General features: G+C 42.3%; 2 non-coding genes across 2 annotated transcripts; both read left to right on the top strand.

The window, feature by feature from the left end:
• Positions 1 to 2,763: 2,763 nt before the first annotated feature.
• Positions 2,764 to 2,904, top strand: LOC112064117 (U4 spliceosomal RNA). Its single transcript, XR_002891370.1, has one exon. It is a non-coding gene; the product is annotated as a U4 spliceosomal RNA (small nuclear RNA).
• A 671-nt stretch (positions 2,905 to 3,575) lies between these two features.
• LOC112064116 (U4 spliceosomal RNA) lies at positions 3,576 to 3,716 on the top strand. Its single transcript, XR_002891369.1, has one exon. It is a non-coding gene; the product is annotated as a U4 spliceosomal RNA (small nuclear RNA).
• Positions 3,717 to 9,521: the final 5,805 nt, after the last annotated feature.

The following is a 9,521-nucleotide window of genomic DNA, read 5'->3' as shown; positions in this document are numbered from 1 at the left end:
AAATACTGAAGCCGGCGCGCCTAGAGCCCATCCTCTGCAACAAGAGAAGCCACGACAATGAGAAGCTCGCCCACGGAACAAAGAGTAGCCCTGGCTCGCTGCAACTAGAGAAAGCCCGCACACAGCAAGAAGACCCTACACAGCCAAAAATAAAAACAAATAAATTAATTTTTTAAAATGTAGACTGGGAACTTTTATGAACTCAAAAAATTATAGGCCTTCCCTGGTGGTGCAGTGGGTAAGAATCCTCCTGCCAGTGCAGGGGACACGGGTTCGAGCCCTGGTCCGGGAAGATCCCACATGCCGCGCAGCAACTAAGGCCCTGCGCCATAACTACTGAGCCTGCTCTCTAGAGCCCACGAGCCACAGCTACTGAGTCCCCGTGCCTAGAGCCTGTGCACCGCAACAAGAGAAGCCACCGCAATGCAAAGCCTGTGCACTGCAACAAGAGTAGGCCCCGCTCACCGCAACTAGAGAAAACCCGTGCATAGCAACGAAGACCCAGTGCAGCCAAAAATAAATATAAATAAATAAATAAATAAATTTTTAAAAAAGAAAACAAAATTGTAATCCAGAATATTTTCTGCACACATGGGTGTTTGATTAAAACCTATGGAAATGTCAAAACATGACACTACCCCCAATCCCAGGCAAATTTTATTATGGAAAACTTCAGAGCCACATTATTTTTCCAGTTTTTCAAGTGGAATAAGCATCATTAAAAGACTGGCCAGGAACACAGGATTATTGTGCTTTTAGGCCCCAAAGAATTTCATGTTCTGGGGAGAAGTTAGCTGAGTTTTCTATTTTTCTTAGTGCTGGGAAGTCATCTGTGGAAGATGAAGTCATCCAAGACAGCTGGTGAAACAATTTCCCTTGATAGCTACTGACAGGGTGTAATGAGCCACCCAATCGAGACATTCTCAAGGGCTGAGAAGTTCTTTGGATGACCCTAGTCTTTTTATTTCTCACAACTCCACCGCACTAGGAATTAATGACAAAGTCCTTGGTTGGATCAAAATCAAATACTCTAAATTAATCAGACTGTTAGCCTTTCTTTTTCTCTGCTGTTTTTTCCTACCCTGCCAATTATGGCTGTGGAAAAAAAAATTAACTACACATCAGCATCAAATAGGCCTTTTTATGTCATTTTTACATCTAGTTGATGACTACATAAATGTTCAGTGAGCAATACTTTGAACGTTTCATGTTTGAAATTTTTCATAATGAAATTTTGGGGGAAATATTTTCTCAGAGTACTAGTTGCATCTTAGTGAGTAGCAAAAACCAAAAGTCTTTTGGAGAGTACAGCTCAGAGCTGAAACAAGTTCAGATATAGGTTTCTAGTAGCTTTCCACTTGCCGAGCCAGTAACAGTGAAAATTACTTCAAACTCATGAACTGTAGAAATAGCCTCTCTCCTCTGAATTAAGATGTCCACAGAAAACCCTTTCAGGTTAAACATAGCACATCATCCAGAAGCACATCATCCAGAAATTCTACTTCTAGATATATACACAAAAGAATTGAAAAGAAGGACTCAAACTGATACTTGTATGTCAATGTTCATAGAAGCATTATTCACAATAGCCAAAAGGTAGAAGCAACCTCCTGTCAATCAAAGAATAAATGGATAACAAAATTCCATATAGTAGAATATCAGCCACAAAAAGGAACGAAATTCTGAAACATACTACAATATGGATGGACCTTAAAAACAAGGTATGAAATAAGCCAGACACAAAAGGTCAAACAATTGTGTGATTCTCTTACGTGAGGTACTGAGAGTTGCCAGATTTATAGAAAGTGGAATAGAGGTTGCCAGGGGCTGTGGGAGAAAGGAACGGGGAGTTAGTATTTAATGGGAAGTTTGTTTGGAATGATGAAGAAGCTCTGGAGATGTACAGTGGTGATGCTTGCTGAACTTAGAAATGGTTCAAATGGTAAATTTTACGTTATGTACATTTTACCACAGCACCCTTACACTGAGCACATTTCCCATGCTCCCCAATTTATAGTCTGAATTAAGTTTATTAGCATGTTCCCTCCCACAATGCTTTGCTTCATTCTTCACTCAAATGTAAGTGAAATCAAGCAACTGAATACTGAGAAACAGCTTATATATTTCCGAGACATCTTAATATGGTTGTACAATTTTCATCCCATTAATAATTAAGTGTTTTGCCCTGAGGCTCCAACTCACCTTTCTGTAATAGGAACCTTGCTTATTGGGAACGATGAGGAGGGGCGGGTTTTCTTCAGCTTTGCGCAGTGGCAGTATCGTAGCCAATGAGGTTAGATTTATAGAAAGTGGAATAGAGGTTGCCAGGGGCTGTGGGAGAAAGGAACGGGGAGTTAGTATTTAATGGGAAGTTTGTTTGGAATGATGAAGAAGCTCTGGAGATGTACAGTGGTGATGCTTGCTGAACTTAGAAATGGTTCAAATGGTAAATTTTACGTTATGTACATTTTACCACAGCACCCTTACACTGAGCACATTTCCCATGCTCCCCAATTTATAGTCTGAATTAAGTTTATTAGCATGTTCCCTCCCACAATGCTTTGCTTCATTCTTCACTCAAATGTAAGTGAAATCAAGCAACTGAATACTGAGAAACAGCTTATATATTTCCGAGACATCTTAATATGGTTGTACAATTTTCATCCCATTAATAATTAAGTGTTTTGCCCTGAGGCTCCAACTCACCTTTCTGTAATAGGAACCTTGCTTATTGGGAACGATGAGGAGGGGCGGGTTTTCTTCAGCTTTGCGCAGTGGCAGTATCGTAGCCAATGAGGTTTATCCGAGGCGCGATTATTGCTAATTGAAAACTTTTCCCAATACCCCGCCGTGACGACTTGAAATACAGTCGGCATTGGCAATTTTTGACAGTCTCTACGGAGACTGAGTGATACAGGTTTAAAAGTAGTATGGTTTATAGTCACTCTGAAGTTACGAAGAGTTACGCTAGGAATCCGAAGTCACCAATAGTGTACTACCCCGTCTCCAAATACTCGCTGTCCATAAGTAGTGGGTTCCCTGGTTGATAATTTGTGGCATGTGGTTCCGTCGTTTTCGGTTTTAGTGTAAACATAAACGATTAGCTCGTGGAAATGGTTCGTTTCATACCTATTAACCAGTTTTACTTGTTCGTTGTTTATGCTTGCGTGTTAGTTGTTGTCTTAGGTGTATTGACGAGTGAGATTGTAATTCATTTTTTTCTGGTTTCAATACCCACACGGCCACCTCGTTGTCCGGTGTCGGATTACTGTTTTGTTTTTTTTTTTTTGCCGCTGTTTCTTAGAACGCGAGTCTCAAGCGGATGGTCTTGGTGATGTCATGGTAATTTGCATAAAATTCCCCAGCGTCCTTAGCGAAAGGCGTTTTTATTTCCAAAAGATTAGGGTGCGACAACAGATGCTCCAAAAAACCAGCAGCTCATCGCGCACACTGGCCTTAAATAAGAATGTTAGCTGGGAAATGCTTCATATCTCCCAACTCGTCGTCAGTCACTCACCCTCATAGTAAAGGCAGCTGTCATCCATGGGGGAGCTAGGTGCGCGCTGACGTTCTTTAGCTTTGCGCAGTGGCAGTATCGTAGCCAATGAGGTTTATCCGAGGCGCGATTATTGCTAATTGAAAACTTTTCCCAATACCCCGCCATGACGACTTGAAATATAGTCGGCATTGGCAATTTTTGACAGTCTCTACGGAGACTGAACGTTGCAGGTTTAAAAACAGCTGTTCGTTCAACGTTTTGTTTTTTTTTTGTAGTTGATAGGGCTCTCGGAATTGTGGTGTTTTTTTTCGCAGTTTTTCGCTTGCTGTGTTTGTTTGTTTTAATTGTTAAAAGATGGGGGGCGAGCTTGTTTGGTGTTTATCGTCTCTGAATGTACTTGCGGTTGAAGGGACTGGGTTGCATTTTTTTTTTTTCCGTAAGTAACATCGCAGCTCTAAGGTTCCCCAATGCACCAAAAGTAGTTTTGGTTGCAATAGTTGCGGTTTGGAAGGTCACAGTTACCAAGCGACCAACTACGCTTCCATTACAACCAAATTGGACAAGACTCTTCAGAGGGTCACAGGTTCGCAGGAACGGACGGGTATCTGAAAATATCTCATCCAAATATTTCTTTTTAAAGCAACCAGCGGGAACGGATACGGTAGACTTTTTGAGGTCCCACTGTGGAGTCCTGGGCACAGCTGCGCTTGGAATTAAATCCTCTTACTCTTAGTGGGGTGCTGCTTTCCACTATACCGGCTGCCTCTAGTCTTGTCCTGTTAGAAAGACCAGGCGTGTCCACGGACAGAAGGCCTGACGAGTCCTATTCCTGGGCATGGCAGATCCAGCTGGACCTGCTTAGGCCACCACCCATGAAACCTGTCCTCTAGCAAAAGAATGTGGCTTGTAAGGGCGAAAGTGGTGGGATAGCATCTACTGATTCAAAGCAGCAAACTGTGGAAAACCGCCCTAGCGGCAAATCAGACACAGTCTCTGCTTCAGGGAACTCACCGTTTTGAAACCACAGATAAACAAAATAATTACAGATTATTTCAATGTTTTAAAGAAAATAAACAGGGGGATGTGATGGAGCCATCCAGGAGACCAGACAAGTTCCAACACCACCCACTAGCGAGCACTTACTGTGTGCCAGACTCCACATGAAGTGCTTACTTCATATGCCAGACTCCACGCAAAGTGCTTAATATGCTTTATTTCATTTAATTCTTACAGAAACCATTCTCCCCATTCCTTTTTTTTTTACAAACAGCTCTACTGAAGCATAATTGATATTCAATAAACTGCACATATTTAAAGCCTACGATCTGATGAGTTTTGAAAACATATACACCCATGAAACCATTACTGCAAACCAGCTGGCGAACACATCCATTAATCCCCAAAGTTTCCTGGTGTTCCTTTGCAATCCATCCCTCCCTTCCATCTCTCCCCACTACCCCTCCCCCATTCTGTTGCTATAGATTAGTTTGCATTTTCTAGAATTTTATATGAACGGAATCTACGGTATGTGATTTTCTTGAGATTGACTTTTTTCATCAAACAATATGTCCTTGCAGTTCATCCAGGTTGTTGCATGTTATCACTAGCTCATTCTTTTTCCTTGCTGAGTAGTATTCCATTATATGGAAGTACCAGGGTTTGTTCAACCATTCACCCATGGAAGGACATTTGAATTGTTCCTAGTATTTTGCTATCATAAATAAAGCTGCTAAGAGCATTTCTGTACAAGTTTTTGTATGAGTGTAAGTTTTTAATTCTCTGGGTCGTATAGTCAGTTGCATGTTTAGTTTTGTAAGAAGCTGCCAAATTATCTTCCAGAGTGGCTTTCCATTTCCATTTTATTTTCCACCTGCAGTTTAAAAACATCTAGGCAAGTGCCCCTGACTTATTTTTTTAAATAAATTCATTTATTTATTTATTTTTGGCTGAGTTGGGGCTTTGTTGCCACGCGCGGGCTTTCTCTAGTTGCGGCGAGTGGGGTCTACTCTTCGTTGCGGTGCGCGTGCTTCTCATTGCGGTGGCTTCGGAGCACAGGCCCTAGGCGCGTGGGCTTCAGTAGTTGCCATACGTGGGCTCAGTAATTGTGGCACACGGTGTCTGTTGCTCCACGGCATGTGGCATCTTCCCGGACTAGGGCTTCAACCCGTGTCTCCTGCATCGGCAGGCGGATTCTTAACCACTGCACCACCAGGGAAGCCCCCGCCCCGCCCCCGCTGCCTTTTTTCTTTCCTTCATGACACTGATTTTTTGAAGAGTGCAAGACAGTTATCGTGTAGAAGCCTCACATTCCAACTTCACTGATTGTGTTCCCTTTATTTCCTGTAACCAAGACCACAGCTTGATTCGATTCAACAGAACTTCAGAGATGGTGTTGTGAACTTTGTATTGCATCTGCCACTATAATCGATGATGAGTTTAAGCGCCAGAGTAAAGCAGTAACTGCTCTCTCTCTATTGTAAAAGTGCACTTTCCCCTATGTAATCCGTAATATGTGGAATGAACAATCCTTGACATTTGGTAATAAAAGCCCTTTGCTCTCCACAACTACTCCCTTAAACCACTTCCTGATCAGTCATCAAAATATGACTAAGTAAGATAAATTAATGTCACTTCTTCTCTGGAACCTAGGGTAGGTTTGCTGGGACCAAGGAATATCCTGTGTTCAGGACCTGTGGTCCCAGGAAAGGGAAGAAGAGTCCCCTGTGGAGCCAATGTATTACAATTGAGCAAATATGATGGAAAGAGGGGGTCAGTGATAACTACCCAAAGAGGCCTCCTGAAGACCCCACTATGATTGTGGGAACTACAAGAGGAGCCGACGTGTGCTACCCAGAGGCTGAAATTTCAAGGAGCTAAAAATTTCCTTGATAGTGTGGTCTGAAAATGCACTCCAACCATTTCTTTTCATCTTAGCTGGTTGCCAAGATGAATAATCTGGGTGTCAAAACAGGCCTGGAGGAGACAGAACATGAATGCTCCCTCCCATGGCAAATTTTGTATTGATTGGAAAGTCAGATGATGCTCTGGCAAACACTCATGTGAGTGTGTGTGTGTGTGTGTGTGTGTGTGTGTGTGTGTGATTTTCTTAGAATTTATAATAGCAAGTAAGTAAAATAATGACTCATTTGTAAGCATACAAGTAAGAAAAGCATGGAAAAACCACCAAGGGACTTCCCTGGTGGCGCAGTGGTAGAGAATCTGCCTGCCAATGCAGGGGACACAGGTTCGAGCCCTGGTCTGGGAAGATTCCACATGCTGCGGAACAACTAGGCCCGTGAGCCACAACTACTGAGCCTGCACGTCTGGAGCTTGTGCTCCACAACAGGAGAGCCCGTGACAATGAGAGGCCCGCGCACCGCGATGAAGAGTGGCCCCCGCTCGCTGCAACTAGAGAAAGCCCTCGCACAGAAACAAAGACCCAACACAGTCAAAAATAAAATAAAATTAATTAATTAATTAAAATGACGTAAAATTTAAAAAAAAAAAGAAAAAAGAATCTGCCTGTGAAGGCAGGGGACATGGGTTCGATCCCTGGTCTGGGAAGATCCCACATGCCGCTGAGCAACTAAGCCCGTGCGCCACAACTACTGAGCCTGCGCTCTAGAGCCCACGCGCTGCAACTACTGAGCCCGTGTGCTGCAACTACTGAAGCCCCCGTGCCTAGAGCCTGTGCTCTACAACAAGAGAAGCCACCACAATAAGAAGCCTGTGCACCACAATGAAGAGTAACCCCCACTCACCACAACTAGAGAAAGCCCGCGTGCAGCAAAAGACCCAATGCAGCCAAAAATAATGAATAAATGGATTTGCCTTTAAAAATAAATAAATAAAATAAATAAATATATATTTTTTTAAACCACCAAAAATATGAACAAAAAACTTAAGGAAAGCAAAACAATTTTTTTAAAGGTAAAATTTATAGAATATACATGTGATATTTTGCTCTCAGCTCTACTGGAATCTTTCTTTGTCTGGATAGTTTGAGTTACAATTACTTTTTTTTTTTTAATTGAAGTAAAATTCACAGAACGTAAAATTAACACATCTTCAAATGGATCCATGTGATTTTTACAAATTATTGGTTTCAGTTTCACAACCTAATTTTTTTCTGGTTGTAAAATTACTGCATGTTGGTATATAAAATCCAAACATTATATATATGCAGCAGTGACAGTTGAAGATCACCATAATCCCACCTCCATGGCTAGAGAAAATAGCCACAGATAGGTGAGATTATTCCTCCAAATTGTTCTATTTACGTGTCAACCTAATTATTAACAAACATTGGATTATATTCTACATTCAGTTCTACTATTTCCTTTTTCTTTCTGCTAAACTAATATATGGTGGACCTATTTTCCATGTCAGCATATAGCTCCCCTCTTCCCATATGGATATATCCCACTTCAGCTAACCAATCCCTATGGATGGATATTTGGGTTGTTTCCAGTTTTTCTCCATTATAAGCAATGCTATGATGAACATCCTTGGATGTGCATCTTTGCCTACTCATAGGGTTTTTTGGGGGGAATTTTGCCTACTAGTGTGCTGTTTCTAGGGGAAATTTCTGTAGGTGAGATTGCTTGCACAAAAACCATTCACATTTTGCATTTTAATTTTTTTTGTTTTTTTTTGGCCGCACCGTGCAGCTTGTGGAATCTTAGTTCCCCAGCCAGGGATTGAACCTGCAGCCTCAGCAGTGAAAATGGAGTCCTAACCACTGGACCACCAGGGAATTCCCCATATTTTGTATTTTAAAAGATGCTCCCAAGTTGGGTCCCCCAAGACTGTACTGTGTATTCTCCCACAAAGCCACATAGGAGAGCGTCTGGAGAATATTCGATGTGTACGTTTGAAGCGCTGCGGCTTTCACAGGACTCTTCTGGGTTAGGGAGGGGAAGAAGGAGGAGGGTGAATTCATATCCATTTCCAACAATTAGTTGTTCTCTAGCTCCTTTCCAGGCAGAAAGCAGAGAGAAAGGGCTGGCTTGGGTGAGGTAATCCTGACCCTCTCCCCTTCCACCATGTATGGAAATATCCTTGGAAACATCAGTTCCAGATGGAGCCAACCCCCACCCCACCCCCTCCCACCCTGTCGCCCAAGCCAGCCTGGACCTACTGGCTCCAGGGGACAGAAAAGCTGGACTCTGAGGAGTATCTCAGCAGGGAACGGGTCCACCAGCCCCCAAACAATCTTCCCAGTGTAAGTCCCTGCAGGCTGTCTGCAAGAATCACTGGCTTCTCTAGGTTAAAAATATCCTGTGCCCAAGGGGCCTTCAGTGTCTGTCTCAGAAGAAAGCTGGCTTATAGCTCTCCATCACTGGGGAAATGAACTGAGACCAATTGATTTTTTTTTTTTTTCCATGAAGCTTTGAAACCAGACTTTCTGGGTTCAAATCTTTGCTCCACTATTCACTAGCTGTGTGACCCTAGGCTACTTACTTAATTTCTCTGTGCCTCAGTTCTCTGGCTGTAAAAGGAGTGTCAGGATCATCACATCTATCTCAGAAGCCAGTGGGTCTCCACCCTGGCTGAGCACTCAAAATCACCTGGGGAGCTTTTAAAAATCCTCTTGCCCAGGCTGCATTCTGGGTCAATTCAATCAGAATTTCTAAGCGCTAGTTCTGGGCAAAAAATATATTTTAAAGCTTCCCAGGGATTTCCCTGGTGGTGCAGTAGTTAAGAATCGACCTGCCAGAAAACTATAAGACACTGATGAAAGAAATTAAAGATGATACAAACAAATGGAGAGATATACCATGTTCTTGTATTGAAAGAATCAACATTGTGAAAATGACTATACTACCCAAAGCAATCTATAGATTCAATGCAATCCCTATCAAACTACCAATGGCATTTTTCACAGAACTAGAACAAAAAATTTCACAATTTGTATAGAAACACAAAAGACCCCAAATAGCCAAAGCAATCTTGAGAACAAAAAATGGAGCTGGAGGAATCAGGCTCCTGGACTTCAGACTATACTACAAAGCTACAGTAA

Source organism: Physeter macrocephalus, chromosome 19 (genome assembly GCF_002837175.3).
Source record: "Physeter macrocephalus isolate SW-GA chromosome 19, ASM283717v5, whole genome shotgun sequence".
Lineage (NCBI taxonomy): Eukaryota > Metazoa > Chordata > Mammalia > Artiodactyla > Physeteridae > Physeter > Physeter macrocephalus.
The sequence above is the reverse complement of the archived record's forward strand: the minus strand, read 5'-3'. Positions and strand labels throughout refer to the sequence as shown.